At 42.0% G+C, this 22,394-nt stretch overlaps 1 long non-coding RNA gene across 1 annotated transcript in view; it reads left to right on the top strand.

The window, feature by feature from the left end:
• Window positions 1-22,048, top strand: part of LOC118220083 — a 53,208-nt gene extending 31,160 nt beyond the window's left edge. Inside the window, exon 3 of the long non-coding RNA XR_004763910.1 lies at window positions 21,337-22,048. This is a non-coding gene — a long non-coding RNA (uncharacterized LOC118220083). The remainder of the gene's footprint in view (window positions 1-21,336) is intronic.
• The last annotated feature ends 346 nt before the right edge of the window (window positions 22,049-22,394 follow it).

Below are 22,394 nucleotides of genomic sequence, written 5' to 3'. Positions count from 1 at the left end.
TTCAACCTGATATCATTATTTGTATGGATTTTGCATGAATTGGATTTTGGATTACGCAGGAACATTGACACAAAGCATAAAAATCTATATCATTAAGAAAAGCCCAGGCACAGTTTAACCTCAGGCAGAGTTTATTTAATTCATGAGCATCTGTGGGCAATGTGGATTAAAACGAATCTTTTTCTGAACCAAATCCACATTTGAATGTTGTGGACAAATGGTTGTATTTATTCCATTTCATTGAGTTTTTCTTGTGGGGGCCCATCTTTTTAACCCAGCATATTCCAGGGATATTCAAGTTTCTGCTTTGAGTACTACTTTACCACTGTAGGATAACCTGTCCCATGGAAACTAGCAAAGGACACAAGACATACTAGGTCATTAAACATATTCAGCAAGTTTGATAACTATGCAGCCACCGAGCAGTATCTTTCTGGACATACAGGGAATACAGGATTTCTTATGTCCAAACTCTAATAAAAGACAGTTTAGAAAGGAGAAGCATGATGCATTACTTCCGCTCAGGGGTCCACATTAATGATGAAATTTTCATTTTAACAAAGTGATCCTTGTCATAACAAAGGACTACCCTGTTCACACATTGAACAGTATTAAAATGTCTGGAGCCAGACTGTAATTCAAACAACATACCAGTATCGCTTTCTTTAATTCTACTGTGTTTCATGAATGGGCTTGCAAGTAATATTTTGTCTGCTTGGATCTCAATATGTTGTGTTACCCATGTTGTTCATCCAGGAGTAAAACACACAAACCATATACAAATTAAATGAAATTCAAAATGTGATCTTCAACCACTCTGAAATTGGCCACAAAATGAAGTACACGGAAAACACATAAACTCTCGACTCTCACATACGGCTTTATAACTGGTTTCACTGCATCCTTGGCAGCATATGCTGTGATACAGAGCAAACCAAACATAGGCATCTGGACGAAGCCTCTCCTGCTCTGCCCGTGAAGGGCTCCCACATTCCCAGGGGCAGTGAGGAAGATCCGTATCTGAGAGGCCCAGTCCAGCAGCCCCCTCCAACTGTCTTTCATCTCCATGGCACCCAGCCTGCACCTCGTCCCTCCCCTGGGACCTAGCACCACCTCCCAGTCCTGCATCCACTGATCATACATCAAAGCCTGCGGCCACCACAGGGCTCCTGGTCCACCACGAAACGAGCGTCCCCCCATCACTTTCCCGTCAAATGGCTGGTCTAGTTTTCTGCCATTTTCAGGGTTTTGTGTGTTCTGGCTGGATGTGCTTTGATGTTAGCATATGTGTGGCAAAACTCACAGGGTAGCGCTGATATGCATTGACTGCTTCAGTCCCGCTGTCATTCTGGCAGTCATGCGGTTTTGGCATGGCCTGTGGGGCAGGGATGTAAAGATTAGAGCAGGAAGCACATGTGACAACATCACAACCCACAACCTAACATTACATCTGTTTAAGGGACATTACTGTTCGTAATCATCACATCTAGTCATGGTTTATTATCAACGTTGTGCATCTGCCTCTGCTCCTGTGTGTCAGTGAGTCTATCTGGGCCACAATCTGGCTCTCATTACCCCTGTACCCACTAAGCTTACAGGGTAAGAGCTCTTTGCTCACTAGGATGGGAAATATAAGTAGTTCACCAGAGGCTGAGCATGGGATATCTTTTTATCAAAGGCCAGTTAAACCAACACTGTGGCTCCTTACACTGGCTTCTTAGCTAAATAGCATAATTGCCTTTGACATCAGAGACTTTCTGTGGAGTTGGGTTGTTTCTTTGAACAGGAAAGTGCATTAGGGCAGAGGCACGCAGTTCTACTCTCTGAACAAACTGAAGACTTTCTTAAAGACCGTGTGTAAAGGGTGCGCTAAGTAATCTTTTAGCCACAGGTCTTTCACCCAACAGTGAAAAACACTTCTGCTCTATGTGGACCCATCTTGTTGCAAATCATCAATTTCTAGGTTGTGGCAGCACCTTATTTACACAGCAAACATAAACACAATTTGTGAAATGTATTTTCCCAGCTGTAAAATGATACTGTGCATGGAAGTAGGGGTGTGGAATTTACTGTGGTGGAAAAATATATGTCGGTGGCGATTTTCCTGTTTTTATATTTTTGGCACATGTTCAAATGTTTAAATGTGATCCCTTGTGCACTGTGAAATTCAACTGAGCCATGCTGGATGTTGATGAGCTGTTGGAAATGGGATGTCAGTGCTGCTGGTGGCGGTCAGTCTTGGTTTGACCACAGTTATAGTTTTGACACACAGCTTTCAGTCTACACTGGCCTCCACAGAATAATTCTGTCACTGATGACATGGCGAGCTTACAAACACCCTCAAGAAGCTCGGTCCTATCCTTAAATTATGAGGTAGAATTATGAGGTAGGGCGAACTGGAAAACTTTGCTCCCAAAGCACCACATCATGTATTACAAAGTTGTTTCACAAGTAACACACCATTTACCACTCGGTTTTGTTCAGTGTTTCATTCATACTGTGCATATGCACTCTGTGGGCCAGTGCTTATGTGGCTGTGCTTGTGCGTCTGACCCTGAAATTATTTTACAGACTCATGGCCGATAATTTGCCAGGTAGAAATTTTCCTGTCGTTGCCTACGCTGCCGTATGACTCAGGCAGGAGGCATTTGCTGTTCAGACGGGCACTGTTTTCTGGCTGCCATGGCGACAGTCCATTGAGGTGTCAGAGTTAACGGTGGACCGTTAGCTTCCTCACTTCGCCCCACGCTCGTTAGTGCTGACGGATGGGCCGCCTCCCGTGTGTGTGCCAAGCTCTTGGGCGTGACGCCCTCCCGGCACGGAAGAGAGCGCCGTGAACGCGACATGCTCGAGAGGGGAGCGTGTTTTCAAGCGCACAATGGCGGCTCTTAAAATGGAATTCACGCTCCGCTTCATATGTCTTTCCAGAGAGCCCTGGGGGAGGGAAGGAGGGAGTTTCCTTGGGCTTTTGTGCGATGTCCTTTGTGTCAGCAAGACCTTTCTTCTTCTTCTGGGGACACACGGGCCGACAGGAAGCAAATTAGTACCTTTTGCATATGAGACGTACATTGAAAGCCAACCCAAACGTGACTTTCTCAGCAGTAGGAAAAATGCCTAGAGGCACTTTATCACATCTTATTGTAATTAGGAAAGACAATAAAACAGACACTGTTATGAAGTATCATTGAAAAAAACTGAAAGGACGTTCTTTTGATATCTGACCTTAATGATAGCTAAGTTAACTGAAAACTGTCTGTTCATCCCTCGTTATTTTTTTGCTCCTGTTAATTTATTAAAGCTATTTTCCATGCTCACTCCCTATGGTTTTCACTCCCAGGAAAACCTGTGATTGTTTGGTCCATGATAATTGGAAAGCAGGGTAGATAACCAGTGCTTCAGGTTTGCACTGCACTATTGACTGTAGGCAGGTGCATGTCTTGTCATTACACTTTTAAAAGTTCTTAACAGCCCTTCTCAAATGCCTTGGGGCTGATTTAGTCTCTCTTTGCGATATAGTATCTTTTCATGCTTAGTATACTCTTCAGTCTTCTGTGTGTGCTGTTGATCAGCTCATGGTAGACATTGATTAGGTCTTACCAATTTCCTGTTGTAGAGAACATACAGTGTTTTTCTTAATTGTTTGGACAGTGACACTGACACAAGGTAAAATGAAAACTTCTACAATCTGCCCCCCCCGTTGGTGTATGACCCCCCCCCCCCCCCCCCCAAACAAGTCTGGTTATCCTTGGATGCTATTTTCTTTCTAGTTTTAATGGATTTTTTTGTCCTTAAACCCTCACCCCACCCCCCTTAGTGGGTGCACCCCACCACTTTGGGAACCATTGGTTAAACTATTATTATTTATTGTGGTGCTTTAGGTTCAACTTCAATATCTTTTATGTTATTGTAATGATGAAACATGAAGAGATGGTACCACTGCTTCAGATTATTTTTATAGTTTTCTGTGGAGCAGGCCATGTCTAAACACATCAGAAATCCTTGTAGTATGGTATTAAATGATTCAGTGGGCTGACTGCAGCTAGACAAAGAGAAAGAGGTCGCTGGGCTGTTGTCCAGGGACTCTGCTTTGAGATGAGAAATCCTAACTGTCAGACTTTTCATCTTTTGCAGCAGTGGCACCAAATCCATCCACTGTAACATCATTTCACAGTGTGCCCATCATCATTCACAGCGGCTCACGTTGGCATATTTGACACATGAAAAGATGAGGTCGTTCTGAGAGTAAAAGGGCAAGACAACAAACGGAATCACGGCTCGGTTGTTCTCTCAAACCCCTCAATCACTCATTCCCCTTTCTGTCCTTCCTGCAAATCTCGCTTGAGCCTCTGCAGAGACTACTGGGGCTCTGAGTACACATTCTGGTCCCTGTCCAAGTCAGTTACATGATAATACGCATAAGTGGTTTGGGAAAATCGTGATTGATGTTGGCGTTTAAGACGCGTTTGGGAAATGATAGCCGGGTCACGGCGAGAAAGCGTTGGATTGCGCGCAGTCAGTCATCTCGCGGTTACTGGCGGTATGGAATAAGAGTCGTGGGAGATCAGAAGATGATACTCCTGAGCAGATTCCCCGCTGCTCTGCCACGGAGCGCGTCACATCAAAGCTTCGGTGACCCTGTCCTCTCGTTTCACAGCCGAGTTCCAACACCGCTTCCAGACCTTCAGAGTCAGTTTCTCCAGTCGGGATCCTCAGCATCTGCAGCAGCACCTCTCCATTTCAAACCAGGGCTGTTCGCACAGTGTAAAATGCCAGACCCTGGCTGCCACTCACACTCCCGGGGTCATTAAAGGGTGTGTGAGAGCAAGGAGCTCAGAGCTAGCGCCCGTGTGCCAGTAATCCGGCAACTTTTTACACACTGTGTTCCACCAACTTCTCTCCTGACCACAAGTAACTGCAGTGGGCAACACACTGAAAACAGTTTCCTTTAATTCCTCTAATCAGTTTGTTTTAAAACTAATTTCTGACATATAAATTAATAGGAACATGAAACTTATTGAAGTGCAATCAAATTTCTTGCTACTTTTTATAAGGACGATTTGGATAATGTGTCATATTTGAAAAGCATGTCCTTCTACGCTGATGTGAATGAACGGTTAGCTAATAAAATGTTAGTTATAAAATCCAGTATACCAAATCTGGAGCAAAAGAATGTGCAAATGCTGCAGATTTGATTGCTGTTTCAGAGAGGGCCATACTCCATTGTACTGCGCGAACCTCCGGTCAGAATGTTTATTGTCAGTGAAAGCCAGGCCTTAAGGAGGGATTGAAGGCTCCTTAAAAAGCTCAGATCTCCCGCCGGTGCCCCTGGGCCCTGCCACAGCCCAGAGGGACTCTCCTGCACTTTACCACATTCACACCGGCCCTCTCGCGGGACAGGAATCTAAATATTTACACAGCCGATACACTCCAAAGACACGGACGGTTCGGCTCCACTGAGATAAAAATGCTGATTTATTATTTCAGACAGCGCCGTGCGGCTCACATGTGACGCTCCATTAGAAACCTCCTCTGTCTCTCGCGAGGATTCCTCTACTGTCACAGGCCTTTCTGAAAACGGAAAGCATGGGGCTGTTTGTTATTGTTTTTTGTTTTTATCTTTTGGGGTGGACGGGGGCGGGGTGGGGTGTCTTCGCTGACCCGACTTCAGTCGGGATGGGATCGGAGGGTCTGTCCCCGCCGCCATGGGGGTGGAAATGTGCCACCCGCTGGGGCAGGCAGGCCCACGCTGTAAATTCGTACTGATGATGGGACAGCCATTCCCCAAGTGTTTGTCCCTGCCCCACGCTGCATATCCACTGTGTAAAATAACAAACATTCCTCTTCACTGGAATCATTTTTAAATGATTCATTTTACCTTTTAGGGTTTTTGTGCATGCTCACCTCAAGCAAAGAGGTTTGCTAGATACAACTGAGAGCAGAACTTTAACTAAAGAAACTGTGGAGCCGGAGGGACGCTTTTCTCTTCTTCTTGAAGAATCCTAACAACGCAGAAACTATTGTGAATGATCCATTTTCACCTCTAGTCAAGTGTCACATGACACATGAAAGAACCGCAGCAGCATAATCTATAAATGGGAGCAAAAAGGCACTTTTGACAAAGATTAGATTGTTACTGAATTGTACAGTAGCTTTCTAAAAGATCCTTGTGAGCAAAAATGCTTTACATTAAAATGAAAACATCAAATCAAACTCATGACATCACATTATTTCTTTTCAAATGGCTACATATCAGTATCAACCAACCAGTTCTTATCATACAGAATTAGGAAAGGACACTTGAAATCTGACATATCTGGAAACTGAAGTGGCCTTAAGGAGCATAGATGAGCCACAATGTTCTAACCATGCGGCACTGTCAGCACAGGAATACTGGAGCCCTGCATCTGGCATCAGTGCATCTGGACACCCTTAAAGCTAATGACCAAAAACAGGCTCACATACCACAGCCAATAAAAGAGCACTTAGGGTTTTTAGTGTCTCCTTTAATGACTTGAAAACACATTGAGCACCAATGGCAAGCTAGGTAATAAAAGTTTTAATGCATAAGTCACTTGCACTAAAATGCAGGATGAATGGTGCATTTTTAAAGAAAAGCAGAAAAGTGACATGTCTGTTTGTCTACAACATCGAGTTGGAAGCACACCAAACTGCATTGTGCCCAACCAATTATGCTTCATGGGTAGAAAACATCCAAACAAGATTCACAAAACTTTTATACGTCGGTTTATATATATTTTATATATAAACCTTTTTTAGAAACACTTTTATATAAACATTTATATCTCTCTTAACACTACATTCTGAAAGCTTTGAAAAGAAATTCTCCCGAAGCAGTTCTTTAAAATGTCATTGGAGAGAAAGTAATAAAAGCAATCGGTTTGTATTTTAGGTTGAGCAGGAAGCTGCCCAGTGAAACAATGGCTCTCCCCAGTTATCAGTAGTTTTACAGGAGGATACAGTCTGGCGCCTGGCGTATCCTAAATGGTGGGCAGGTCCAGAGAGGTCGCACACCTTCCACATGACAGGCACACTTCCCTCTGCTCGTGGATCCTGCTGCACCGCCCGTAAAATAACAAACACCCGGGAGGGAAATCAGGAGCGGCCTTTATTTATTGATATAAGAATTTGTTCTTTTTTGCCAGGACAGTGCTCGGAGGATAAATCTCTTTCTTCTGCAATGCTTTCCTCTACGCTCCAAACATTATTAAAAAGAAAACAATGGACCTGAACCAGGGAAGAACATTAAAAAAAAAAAAAGAAACGGTGCAAAGGACACAGGAGGCTATTGTTTCTTTACTATTGTTCCAAGATCTCCTCTTTTGTTTTCTTTTGATTAAACATCAAATTTCTCAGTCATGTCCTATTTCTATAAATCTCTTACGTGCACAACCACCTCTGGCTCACCTGTGACAACATTCTGCCAAACACCCTTGTCCCCTTTTAAGAGTAATTAATAGCAGTATCAGAAGTTTAAGAGTGTACCATAGTTGGACCAAATGTGCAATTCGAAAATATTTAATGCATAAATAAATATTTAATACTCTTACATAATTGTACCGGAGTTCCGTAAATATTTAACAAAAATATCATGCTGAGCAATGACATTCTGATGATTCTCATTTGTTAGATGAAAAGTGTTATTGACACTAAAATTCTTATCTCTAAAATTTAATGAACTGCAGTACATGCATAAAGGTTACAGTTTTTTAGTATTTACTAAATGACATGCTAAATGAAATGTGAAATACTTGGCTCAGCATAGCTCAAACATATTTGGCTCAGATGTAAAAACATGGCTCATCTCCAGTTGCTGAAATGGGAGGATTTTGGATTGTTACTAACCAATTTGACAGTTTCTCTGCCTGAGTCTGGGGATAAATATCCCAAAAGAGACTTCCACTCAGTTACTGGTCTCTGACGGGCTTGTGCAATTGATAATTTGAGAAAAAACATAATCATGTTTTTCCTTTTCATTTCCACCATTAGCTAAGACAAAGACAAAGAGTCACTTGTGAAACTGCATGATCTCCAAGAAGAAATCTGACTGTAAGCAGGGATGGCCCAGTGCCTGTTTCTCTTCATGTTTAAGGACTGTTTGATTTAAATAAGAGAGAAAGAGGATCATATACAGGGTATTCCCATCAAAAAGCTTGGACGGTTCACAAAAATCACATCCTCTGCACAGCAGAAATCTCTTGGCGGCTGATTAAGTTTGTTTGTTTTGTAGTTACTGAGTGGAAAAAGTGACCGGCTCAGTGAGATCTGGAGTCAAAGCCCAGTGACACTGGTCGCCCTTCCTTCTGAGGTGTCCCAAAAGTATGCACAGATCCCTCCAGACTTCCCACTCTTACACAGATACCATGCCCTATGTCTCCAAGTTGACTCTTGGACAGAGACAGTCTCTCTAAATAAACAAATCTCATCTCAATACATAGGATTAATGACCACAAACATTCAAAGCATGCACAATTGTGTGTGCTTTTTAATGGCATATTCATGCTCTACACCACTCAGGGCAAAATATTCAATGATGGTATCTGGAGGGTAAACACTAAAAATAATTTATAGGGCCTTAACACAACCCATCTTCAGGATGATAAAAACATTGTGTTCCTGTTTTACAGTGAGTTATCACATGTTGTTCATCTCTAGCCGTCAGGTCAACAGTCCCTGTGATCTCATCCCAGTGATATGCGATTTATCCACATCTGAGATCTGTTGGTTTGCTCAGTTTGCTCGGTGGTAACACAACAACGCATAGCACTCTCATGGGGAGGAGGTGTGTGTCACAGCTCCCCATTAAAGGGATTAAAACTAGGCAGATGCACTTTTCAATGTCGTGTAATTGGTCGAAGGGAAAGTGAGCAGCAGTCATGGTGGGGCAATTCCCAGCCGAAGCCTGTTGGCCTATTCTCAGTCTCGTACAGAGGGATCGGCTGCCCGTCACAGCTGAATACGTTCCACTCGCAAAATAGATGTACCAAAAACTGAGAGCTGGTCATGAAACTCTACTCCCGGATGCGTCGTTATATCTGACTGAAAAACGTGCTAACAGACACGTGAACAGTTGCCATGAATCGCCAATCTTCCCCCTCAAGCAGCATCATCTAAAAAAATTTCCAACATTGTTGAAAGTCCCATTTGGTTTATTTTCATTAAATATTTGAAAACACTGAACTCAAAGCACAGGCTACTGCATTAGTTCATGCTACCCTGAAACACCCAAACATCTCCAGCCTTAACTAGGTCCGTCACAGTTTATGTGTGAGTCATGGGAAAAGACACAACCATGCTCCTGTGTTATGCCGGAGATTTATTAACATTCTTAACTCCAAATTCATCCCTCCTTTTAATGTGTTTTAGTTAATTTTTTCATTTCCTGCCACAGAAGGCAGATTAAATCTCCCTTGGCTGTGACCCAAGCCCAACAAACTTTGACAAATTTCTCCTCTCTTTATGCTCTCACACTAAGCCTGGTAGGAGATGTTATCAGCCAGTCCCAATACCACAGGAACCCAAATTGAAGCTTTGTATTTGTCCGCATTGCTTGCATGATTGAAAAACAATCATTATGTCTTCTTCATGAGTTGATTACAGTATTTCATGACTGCCTCAGGAATTGGCCCACTCTGGGTGGCTGTGGGGAATGTAGACAGTAAGTGGTTCAGTTGTACTCTACATACCACCCAACCTCACTGTTTATCCTGCCTGGCACATTAAAGTTATAGACCCTGTCCAGCAGAAACTCTATCTTGTTCTTTTGTCCTTTCACTTTTCATAGTGTAATAGCTTCCACGATCATGGATAGCAGATATTGCAACAAAATTCTTCTTTGTTATGCAACAAGGTTTTCATGGAAAATGGTCATTGTTGTACTAGCTTTACAACCAATTTCAGCTAGCATGTGAAATACTCCATGATCACCTTCTCTGAATGAAGAGCTGTTCATGTGCTGTATATTTAATTGTACTGGTAATCCCATTACATTGAATGTAAAAGCATAGCAGACTGTATGTAGCAGACAGTATGAACTCTTCAAAATGCAGGAAATTATGCTTGCTGTAATCACTACAAAAAGTGGTGCAGCAACCAAAGCCAATCTAGTGTATTCCAATATACATTTAGATGCAATGAAAGTCTAAATGTTTCAGTTGTAATGGTACCTTCATTAGTGGCATGGGCAGAAATACACAAAGATGTACAGTATGTTCTGAGAAAATTCAAATTACCTTCCAAATAAATGTACCCATGAACAACAATCAAAATGGTGGCGGTATAGGTGACTTTACAGTTAAAAAACATTAAACCATATAAAACAGGTGAATAACAAATACATGTGTTTGAAATTTGTTCACAAATATTCCAGTTAAGATTTTGTTTTATAAATCTCTCAGTTAAGCAACATTTCAACATAGATGAGCTTCATTTTTTGAACGTATAGTATTTAAAGAGCTCCTAGACAATTGTTGTGTTATGTATGCTTTTTTCAATAGAGTTATCATTGTATGACAATGTATTGCATTATGCAGATTCTTTCAGATCTCTTTACAAACAATAATTTGTATTTATATGTGAAGGACCAGATGGTTAGGCATGTGACGCCCAGAGATTGGGGAGTGTACTATTGAGCAGAGATTTTATGGGCATATCAAACGGCTCAATGCTCCAGGCAGAGGGATTGATGTCATGTACTGTTATGTCAGTGAAACAATAAAAACCAGTGTAATTAGCAGAAGGTTTGTCACTGGTCCAGAATTTAGAGCAAAGAACAAAAAGGAACAAGAGATTCAAGTTTTGGTTGACATGACAAATGCTATCTCATTTAAAAAATCTGTAACATTTTAGCCCTTGTTTCACTGTAGTTGCATTTTTATGAGTGATATGCAACAATTATAAGAAATCTTTAAAACTGATGCTGCACTATCCTGCAATAAAGCCATTTCTGACTCGCAACAATACAGAGACTCTGTTCCAGTAGAACTTCTTTCCCTCTACTGGATTAGACCCGAGTGGTGTAGCACGTGGAACCCTCTGGCCTTTTTCTCTGAGTGCTTGTGTGCGAATCTAATCAAAAAGCAGCAATCATCTCCCTTCAACAACTGTGAAAGAGATCAGAAAAACAGAGAGTTTTTTGTCTTCCAAACAGATGACTTTGGAGCCAAACTCAAAGCTCTGGCTAAAGCCATAAGAAATCATACTAAATAAAGCTTGTGATACATTCAAGAAGTCACACCTTTTTCATCAGGTAACTGTGGGAAACACTCATGAGACAACAGCCTTTGCCTATACTGGTTCTGTGCTCCAACTACAAGAAAACAACAGTTGCCTAAGAGCAGGCTGTAAGCATCATTCAGCTTCAACCAACAACGTTTATTTCCTCGGATAGAATGAGCAGGGGGAATATAAAAGTGAGGAACGTTGTTTTGACCTCGGACGCTCTTTCCAGTGACGGAAATTGGTGAGGGGAAATGATAGCTGGACCTGAGCTTACAGTGGAGCCCTATCTTGATTAGGAGTCTTCCTCCAGATGTCGGTTCCTCCAGGCCTGGGGGTCAGAATGGAGACACCCCGCTGGGCTCGTGTCAGACTGGCTTTGGCCTTGTGTCCACCACATGTTTTCACCTGGAACCTTTCTGCTCCGCGTCCCCCGGGAGGGAAGGGCGGATTTTCATCTTTCCCGTCAACCCTGACACTATGGGATGTCAGCGCAGGATGGCGGAGCCTGTTAATGAAAAAGACATCAGCAGAGAGGAAGGGGGTCCTCCCCAATCTGTAAAGCTTGAGCGGTGATGATATTTCCATGTTTACCTTGGCCTGGGATGAAAAAACAAATGGACAGGGATTGATTTGAAAGCATTCATGGTAGAAAATGCTGGCTCATAAGCTACCTTCATGAATGGCTTTCTCTCTGTCAAGTTCAGTAAGTTTAAAATCATTTATGAATGTCTAATTGAAAGCCAAACCAGGCTTTCTGAGAGAGCCACATATGAGCTATGCAGTTACATTGTCAACATGACTTGCAGTGACAGCTGGTAGCTAGTTTCACAGAGGAGCCAGGAATTAAAATGTGGGCATTTATAAATCAACCACATGCAGGCATACATCAAAGTTAAAATAGTCACAGCTGCCATAAGCGTGAGCATGCATGCATGTATGCACATACAAACCCACACATACACACACGAGAGAGAGAGAGAGAGAGGAGCAATGCAATCTAATAAATATCTTGACTTATGAATTTCTACTGTTGCGGCAAATTAATCTAGCCATCATAGTTACATTGCGCAGACTGTGATGACCTACACACAGTTAATCAAATACATGACATACAGATGCAATCAGTCCATCCGTAGACCTCTTTCCAAAATGCACGAGCCATTCTTACATGCAACCAAAGTCATACCCACTTTTCAAAGCTCACATGACACTTCAAGATGTAAATGTAAATGAATGAATGAGTAGTCGTAATCACTCCAATAGGCCTATGGGCTGTTAAATCAAATTTATGAGTAGGCAAAGTTTCAGATTCATCCTCTAACCAGCCTCCTCTGACTTTTAGATACAAATTCCAAATTGTCATTCATGAGAATTGTGCTGTTATGCTTTTAACATCAAAATATCACATTCTCCATCTGAATGTATTTACTCAGCTATGGTATTTGTAACAAGATGTAAGATCTTTTCTTCTCCAGACATGTGGTGCAACTGTTTAATATAACGGGAAACACGAAACCAAGAAGACATTTGTGCTGTGAAGAAGATGGCATGTGTGAACCGAGAGTCTGAAACCACTAGCATCTCAGTGGTTTCTACAGGAAAACCCTTTTCATTGACTGTTAAGAGTGGCCGAGTTGACGACCACCTTGCCCTTCATCGCTTGCCAATGGCATACATGAGAAAGCTGACTTAAATCAGCAAAACTCCCTGTGATTGGTTGAAGAGTTGGCCTCAAACAACATGTCTGTGATCAGAAACCACTGAAACATCTGCTCACTCTCTGTTCGCAGTTCCTTGAACACACACTCATTTGCAAAGAAAAAAGTAAAAAAGTAACATACACTGGTTAGCAGGTTATTTTGTAATTTTTACAATAGCCTTATGTGGCATGATGATTGTATCTTGTCAATCAGCAGCTATGATGAGATCCAGTTAAAAATATAATCAGTCAATGATGACTACTTATCAGTACTGCCAAAGGTTATTATGTTATGAGGAATACTGATGAACGCATTGATGTGGATATACACTCACAAAACCGAGGTTTACAAGCTGTATATGCATAAAGATGGTTGCATTGTTTTCACAAGAACAAGCAAGGCACTCGTTCTGCTAAAACATGGACACACATGGGCAGTTGATGAGATATGCAGACAGAACGCTTGGCTTCAGGTATGCACATGACGGATCATTAACCTGGGAGAGAGGAGATACCAGTAACCGGGCCATTGCTTTCTCAGCAGTAATCTGCCAACTCTCGGTTTTCTAGCTGGGTGGTTTTGGAGCAAAGGAGGGGACTGGAGCTGACCTGTAGCAGAAGAATGCTAACCCGGTTTCAGGGATGGGAACCAGTACACAGTCCCTGCGGTCCATGAGTAGGGGAGCGAGGGTAGAAACGGACACAAGTGCAGCTGAGGAAGGCTCACACAGAGCCCCTCTGTCTGTGAGTCCGCTGGACAGAAACATGCCCAAATTTATATATAGCAATACAGATGCATTGGCTTCATCTGGACAATGACCTCAGATCATGTGAATTAATCCTGTCCATTGAAGGAAGCCTACAAACGTCCCCTCTGTAAGGGCAATGCATACTCAGGGATGTAGGCCAGCCAGAAAACCTAAGTGCTTAAAATAAAGGGATGTTGTACTGGGTCGTCTTTAAAGTATTTTCTTTTCCATGCCGCCAGATAAAGGAAACAAAGATCTGAAGTATCTGTAGTCCTCCTTGCTTCTTGCTATTATTGTGCAAATATCTCTCCTTGGAAAGTCTTTATATCTGATATTGGTCACTTGATATCAGACCCTTTGTGGAAAGCCAAAATAACAGGATAATAACAGGGTTGGTTTTTCTCTTTATTTGGAGCTCCCATTTATGAAACAGCACAGACCCACCCAGTGTCCATGACAGCTGCACTTGATTCACAGAAGGGTGAAAGAGGACAGTCCTGACCTGAGCTCTGCACATCTGAAAAACCCTGTTTTCTCCCTTCCTTCCGCAGCAATGCCACAGGAGTACATGTCTGTGTGAACAGTCTGTACCCAGTGGTTCGCAAAAGTTCTTTTGATGTCGCATTCCTGAGTCAGTAACGCATTTATGCGGCCCTGCGTATTATTCTCCCTGCTGCTTTGCACACAAAGCCACAGTTGCACTAAATTCAATTAGTGATGGGCATCTGCAGGCACAAGAACAAAACCAATCCCTCAATGTCTTTATGCCGTGGGCTTTACCAGAGGAAACCTGATCGGGGTGATGAGCTGATACAGTTAAATGAGGCTGTCCCTTCAACATTTGTGTGACGTGTCACTCCATTCTGCTTTAATTTCATCAACAGCACAACAGAAGATAGAAAACAGATGACAAAATGCTTTCTTTTTTATGTGTCCATTATTTTCCACTATTCCCCGCTTTTAAAAATAAGAAAAGCTATTTACAGTTGTGTAATGTCTAATTATAACGCACATTATGCAGAGTAAGTAAGAGATTACCTTATACAAATCCTTAGTCCATCCAAAATAATTTATAATAGCATTGTTAAAGTGAGCAAGAGAACACTTCACACCTGTGAAGACACAATAAATCAGCATGCAAACAACATTAAATGTTAAATAATGGTTCATAATTCTATAAATACAACTACAATTGAGATGATAAGGTGAATCTCTTGAAATTGAACTCATGGTCTACTGATATGTGGCTGTCACAAGCATAGCAATCATGTTCAGTTTAACACTAGACACATCTTGGACAGCATTTAAGTTGAAAAGTCAATTACGATTTGTTTTTGTTATTTATGTAACCTTAATTTTAACAGGTTAGTGCCATTGAGATGAAAATCTCTTTTACGAGAGAGACCTGGCCAAGTTCCTGTTTAATAGAATCTCATTATACTTGCTGTAAACTCTCACACTCTGATAAATAACAACTTTTCACACAAAACACTCAAAGCTGCTTCACTAGAGCTTTTCAAAAACCGAATCTACCAACTGAATCCTAACCGTCTATCTGACTATGAGCAGGCCTCGGCCTTTTGGCTGAAGTTCAAGACTTGTCCTCTGCGATCTGATGACCCAGCCATTGCTTCTTTTTCCCTGTGCACCTTGACCTGAGGCACAGAGTCCAATAATATGAAATATAAACTCCATTCATCATGCTTTTGACAGACGTGATTCAGATGACCAGCTTTGACCCCTGGAACAATGTCTCCAGGCTCTTTGGGGGCAGGAAGGAGACCCCTGGCCTGCCGCAGGAGGAGCAACAATACACCCACTCAGTTCCAGGGTCAAACAGAAAACGCCAGTCAAGTGGACCGATGCCGTGTCCTTTTCAGCTTGCGATTTACTGCTTCCCTAACCTTCTTTGACTACCCGCAACCCCCACCCCCGCCACCACCTCTTTTCATTGGCCCAAAAGCCTACCCTGGATATCCACTCTCAAAGAGGCCACTGTTCCACAGTTTGCGGCTCCAGTCTTTTGCAAAGCAATTCTTCAGGCCGCTTAGTGTCCAAGTTTAGAAATGTTCTCTGGAAAGGAAGTGCCACCCTTGGAGCTGCAAGCATGCTGCGGCTCACACCAACTTCAGTGTGATTGTGCAGACTTATCTAACAACAGAATAATGACTCCTTTCCCCTGGGGCCGGTCTGTGGGCCCCTGAGTGAGCCTCGGTTCACTGGAAGCTTGCAAACAGTACAAGCAGTGAGACTTTCTGGTGAAGTGCCACACAGGACCTGGCATATGGGTTGGATGGTTTGAACAATGTATGCTGGTGTATCAGAAAAATAGGAGAACATTTGAGATGTTCAAGCTCATAGCAACGAGGCAGAATCTGAACCAGGGCCAGGAATCCCTCTTTTTCCACTGTTTCCTGTGGAGTAATTAGTCATAAGCATATTTCACTCCAGCAGAATTTCCCTGCTGAGAGCCTGTCCAGGTGTCCCCTGTAAGATTTTGATAGTGTCCAGGCACATGCAACTGTTGCATTGAAAATGCCAAGAACAATTTGATTTATACGCATCACATTAATTAAGTTGATTCGATTCCAAGTGTTTGAGAGGGGTGCCATAATTTACATATGGAAAATATTTGTTATTTTAAATTAATTGCTGTGTCTCTGGATGTTGTATGTTTTTATTAAGTCCTAGTATCGGACTGATCCTTAATGTTCAGTACCTTTACAGTCTACATTAACAAACTAGCTGAATATTCCCACTCCATTGTATTTGACACACACTTGAAAGTAAAACATTATGAAATTGGGAAGTGACAGGATGTTGCTATTGGTATACAGTAAACTTGTGTAGTGTGTGCCCCTGTAGGAAAAAAAACTCAAAAAAGTATGTTGAGAACAATGAAATTTCTTGGCAAAAAGAAGTTATTGGAGAAAAGAAAACATTCCCATTGTAAGTAACTATTAATAACATTCTTACTGACTGTCTGGTCAAGAGACAGCAAAAATGATGCCATACAAGGAATGCTATAACATATGTATTATGTGTTGATGCATTATAACCCGCTTGAATGCCTTTTAGATTATACTGCCAAAATTCACAGTAAAGTGATGCTGAGCAGTATTTTTAGTGTTTTCAACTGTGGGGGAGAAAAATAAATTTTCTGAATACCATTTTGTTGATGTAAAATGTGAAAGCTTGTGAATTCAGGCTATGACAAACATCTCCCGATTTATGATGTGAACATTATAAATCGTATCATATCAGCATCATGAGATGCCTTGCAAAAGAAACATCACACTGCTTGTTGTGGCTGGAATTTGTCCAAAAATTTCTGAAATCACCCTTTAAATGCTTTAAGGATGTGATAAAAAAAGAACATTCTACAACATAATAGAGGAATACTCTATGGCTGTGCACTTCTCCAGATCTCCCATTATAACTGATTAAATTAGTTTAGACTTAAAAATTGGGGATATGAGTGGAATTCAATTCAAAACGTGTTAACACTGACCCTTGAGAAACACCAACTTTGAGAAATCATAAAACTGTTTGGTTGAACATGCTAGATCCTGCCCCATATAAGCATGCTCTAACTCAGGAGAGTTCCTGTCCATGAAGTCCAAAACAGGCCAAGAGTTTGTGAGTTTTTCCTATAAGATCTTATGATTAGCACTATTGAATTTAAACGTTTTAAATTGTTTCTAAAAGTCATAGGCGGCTGGCTAGAGGAGGAAACTGAAGCTTTGCCTCCTCATAAATGGCTTGTGCATTTTGGAAATGGGTCTACAGATGGACGTCATGTATTTGGTTCGCAGTGTCTAGTGCATCACTGTCTTCATAGTGTAACTATGATGACTTTTCAGATGTAACTATGATTATTTTGCCATATCAGTAGCATGTATTCATAAGTCACGATGCAGTATTCTGTGCTCTCTCTCTCTCTCTCTCTCTCTCTCTCTTTCCTGATTCCTGGCCCACCAGAGAGTCAGAGTTTTACTGAAACATTTTGTTTTATGCATTTGCACCATTAACACAGCCTTTTATTGCTCTGCACTTCAGAATATAATGGATGTTCAATATGTGCCCTATTTTCATATCTGCAGAGGGTTACTGGGTAATGGAACTAAAGCTGGCCAACCACTAGGGCTGACCCAAAAGAAAAGGGAACAAAAAATAACTGAGAAGTACAAAAGATTTTTTAGAAAACACATGGAGCCTTGGTTCAGAAGTTGGCTAATTCTGTTTTAACCACATCTAGCCACATAATGTCCAACATCATTCCATAAAAATTTTTCAGAATTTTTGTTTCCTAAAGAAAGGGCTCCAGTGTTTCTGGTGTTTCAGCTACATTTTTTTTATACGCTTCAAAAAGAAATAAATAACTATGAAAACAACTCTCAGCTGGAAGATCAGTGTGTTTCATGCATATTCAACATTTTCAAACACTGTCAAATTATTCTGAGTGGTAGGCTTAGTTTTTTTTTTTTTTTGGTCATTGTTATTGAATGGAAAAGAAAATAGCCAGGGTCTTAGACCACTGGCATTCTGATGACAAATCAGTATGTCTGTGCTTTCAGGCTGAGAGCTTACCAGAGACCAAAGCAACAATGCAAATGCCCTTCCAGGAAGAAAATGGTTATAAACAGTTTTGGGGGCAAGCTCTGCTTTCAAACTCAGTTTTGTATCTGCTTCCATGGAGCCTTTGAAAACAGTGTTATATTTCCAGTGCAGTCTCTGTGTCCAATTGGAGCTATTCTTGGCCAGTACATTCCACTGCCCCCAGTGGCTGAGGGCAATAAGGAAGCAGCAAGTACCGCATTGTCCCCGGCCCATGCAGAGTTTTGTCTCTTGTCTCGACCCTGGGGTCGCTGTGACAACAGCAGCTCCTGGCCTCAAAATGAATTTTCCAGTCACCACTACCTAATGGATGCTGATTATGCATCAACGTGATAGGGTGTGGACCAGGGCCCTGTTTCAGGGAGCAGGATTACGGAGTTGGCGGGATAACTGCACTGAGTAAAACCCAGGATCTCTCCCAATTCTGGGACATGGACTGAAGTAAAAAGAGCTGTTCCAGGTTTTACTCGGAACAGCTGTTATCCAGCTAACTCAGTTATCCTGCTACGTGAAATACCCCTCATAACTCATATAGCATTTCTGTTAAACATCCTGGCTAATTCTGTTTCAAAACAACACATATTTTGCCAAGGAGAGGCACACTTGGTAGTCAGACTAAATAGAATGTATATACAGTAAGCTCCATAATGTTTGGAAAAGGATGTATTTTTTTCTTGATATGGCTCCGTTCTCAATTCTGTGTTCTGTACTGTGCTGCAGCAGACACCGTTGTTCAGATGAGAAGTAACACTGAGGTAATTTACACTGAAGTAACATTTCCCACACATTACTCACTAACGGAGTGTTACAGTTTGTAGTCCTAAAACATGGAAGTTTGTTCATATTGTTGAGCCTTGGGTTCCCTCAGCACATTTCCAATGATTTTTTTCACATGGTCTTGTGTTTTAAAAAAGTAAATTGCTACCAAGTTGCTATATTGAAACTACAACAATGGTCGCATTCTGACAGCCACCACTCAAATTATAGCTGTCACATGCAAACTGTACTAATTGATCATTTAAAATCGATGGCCAAAGATTGGGGAGGGGGGCCAGAGGAAACATTTTGTGGGGGGCAATACCATAATTGTTGAATTCCTAACAACTTTCTTTAAATTCTACAATTAAACATGTATTGCCACAAGATGAATAAAAGACACTACTGTTATTTCAGCTTCGGCATATTCTGTGGGTGTCAGCCTGCGGCAAGGCAGGGAACACTTTGTTTGCTGAAGCGTTTTACGGCAACAGGTCACTACGGAGACCGCATTTTGTCTTCTGTGTAGGCATGGCAGCTATCTGGCCTATTGTATCATCTCCTTTCTTTAGACACGGCACACTTTCCCCCAGGGTATCAACGTGCAGCATCTGTCCTGTGCAGCCCCTTTTACAAGACCCCTGCACTGCGGCCACAAAAGGGCGAGCGCGAGAGCCCCTTTCTGTGCACCCCAGGCACACACCTGCTGGGTGGGAGTCAGAGGGCAATGTCCAAGCATGCACCAGTTACTCTGCATGACAATGTCCTATGGCCATCCAATCAGAGGCTCACAACTTCCCTTTGTCTCACCGCTCCAGAGAAGTTCCCGCTCTTTCTGCATACCAAGTGCAGGCATCATTCCTTCAGACTCTGGGGACACTGGTGAGGCATCAGCCATCTCCATCCTGCTGGTGATCTCCATCGCCAAATGTCCATAATCAAATCAAGAAAACCAGTATTAAAGATAGTATGAGTTTCCCATTCTTCAATTAAAGAGGTGGGATTTGGTGGAGTGATCAATACAATAGTTGTTAACTGTCAAAAATTAATTGATCCAAACCCTTACCCTTACAAGCTTAATTTGAAATGAATATTTTCTGAAACAACTTCATGCTAACTTAACTTCACACATAGTCCCAGATATAATGATAAACTTCAGTTTTTCCTTGAAAATTACATTTACAAACTATGCTTACTTATTCTTTAAATGGATGAAGTTTCCATGCTGTGTTCACTTGTTGACCAGTGATATGTTGTGCAAGGAAATGGGTATCTGTCTTCTGTGAAATTGGCTTCTTTCTTTATAATATTGTTAATATTGGCCACAAAAAAGCCCCATTGAGATAAATTTAAGTATATTTTGTGGTTTCTGCTGTGTTAACATGGGTCAAAATCTTGGTTTCATTTCAGTGAGCTCACATCAAGAATCTGACAGTCTAAGGTTAAAGAGAGGATTCATTCTCCATTCATACTTTTTTCTGGGGTCTTTGGTTTGAGGGATTTGTATGAGGCTTATACAACAAAACCACTTAGGGATGAAACATTCCAGCAATGTCCGTGTGTTCAAAGCTGCAAGGGAGTTGAATAAGGCTATTTCAAGGGAACCTTACACCCGGTTTACTGCATCTAGTTGTAGAGTGTGGTAAGCAGGAAGCAGAGACACTTAGACCACCTGCTGGAGCCTCTGCTTGCTGTGTGAGGGAGGAGGCCAGGAGCGCTGGTGTGATGTGCATCCCTCTGAGCTTCCTTGAAGAATTACTAAAGGCCTCATCAATCTGGCTTCGCATTCTTCTGGGGCTGATAATGGATCTAGCTGTGTCTGTGGCAGATGGCTAGCCTTGGGCAGTCCAAGCTCCAAATCTACCATTGTTTAAGCCTGTCTCAGGATGCTGTGATGCTAATTCATCTTCCTTCTGCGACAGCGATGCACAGTCACACTCATATATGCAGTGAAAGGGAGTAGGGGATGGGGGAAGTAATCAGGGATATGTTTATTAATCAAGGTGTAAAATGGTATACCATATTTAGTCATAAACACCTTTGTCTTTGAAAATGAAGAAGAAAGCTGTATGGTATAAAATGCAGCCTTGGTTGTCAGTTTTTAATCAACAGACAACCTTTTAAAATAAATGTATTTAACTGTCTGCTTAATAAAATAATTAAAAATGTAAGTAATAAAACCAAAAAAAAAAAAAAAACATTTCCAGGAGAATAACAGGTTAAACAATAGACACACTTTAATTTCCACACTGTAACTAGATCTCTCTTTCTCCTCAGCTGTTCATCGGTAGTTTTACTGGAAATCATCACTCAAGCGTGTGGAATGAAAACCTGGTCCCCAATGCTGAATTCCCCCTCGCTCCCCTTCACGCATAATACGCCCCCACGCTGAGCACTGGCAGATGCAGGGCTCCGGGCTGCACACTGCATGTCACCATTGTGGACTGTGGGAAAGAGGGGCTCCTTTCAACCTGCCTATTCAGGCTGTCCGTCAGGCAGCCGCCTCAGAGGTGAAGCCCTGCACTTCCTGCTTTCACGCTGCCTGTGATCCTCCCCTCCCTGGCCCAAAACTCCCGCTCAGTGCAAAGGGGAAGGGAAAGAATTATGTGGCCGGGCAAAACAGATAAAATGAAATAATCTGGGACGGCTGGGTGGCTCATCCGGTTAAGGCACCATTCTAGTGGATGGATGGGCCCCACAGTCCAGCGTCAGATCCAGACATGTCAGTGCCAACAATGGCCGGCAGCCATGATGTACAAATGGCTCTAGAGTTGTCCAGGGATGGGAGAGTTTCAGTGAGTCAGGATTACAGTGTCTCATTGATCACTGCGAGCCCAGCTTGCGTACTATGATGTGATATGATGACTATGATGAAGGGGTGGCTGACATCACGTGAAAAGGCAAAAAAATGTGAACCAATTGAAAGGTAACAATAATACATATTGCATGTGTAAATGCTTTTAATAAAATAAGATTTTCCTGAAAAATATCCTAAGAGCCAGCCATTTGTTTGTCTGTTTAGTAATGCTTAAATGTAACGCTGCATGTGAAGCAAGTCACTTAAACAATCCACTTTACTAACGTCATCTCAGATTTAATTTAAATTGGGGGCGGGGGGCATTAGCTGTTTCCAGAGCCTTTTGTGGGTAACGTCAGCTACTCTTTCCAGCACTAATATGCACAATGTCCACCGCACCAGCTTGTACTCCAGTCCCAAAAGCTGGGAGGACCGGGCGTGTGCCCTGCATAGTAAATCCTCTGTCTCTGTGTGACAAAAGTCTTTCTTTACTAGGCTGTCTTCTTTACTACAGGGCCAAGGGTGTTCACCAGCACTG

This window comes from Anguilla anguilla, chromosome 2 (genome assembly GCF_013347855.1).
Source record: "Anguilla anguilla isolate fAngAng1 chromosome 2, fAngAng1.pri, whole genome shotgun sequence".
In the NCBI taxonomy this organism is placed as follows: Eukaryota; Metazoa; Chordata; class Actinopteri; order Anguilliformes; family Anguillidae; genus Anguilla; species Anguilla anguilla.
Note: the sequence above shows the minus strand (reverse complement) of the source record. Positions and strands in the feature narration are given on the sequence as shown.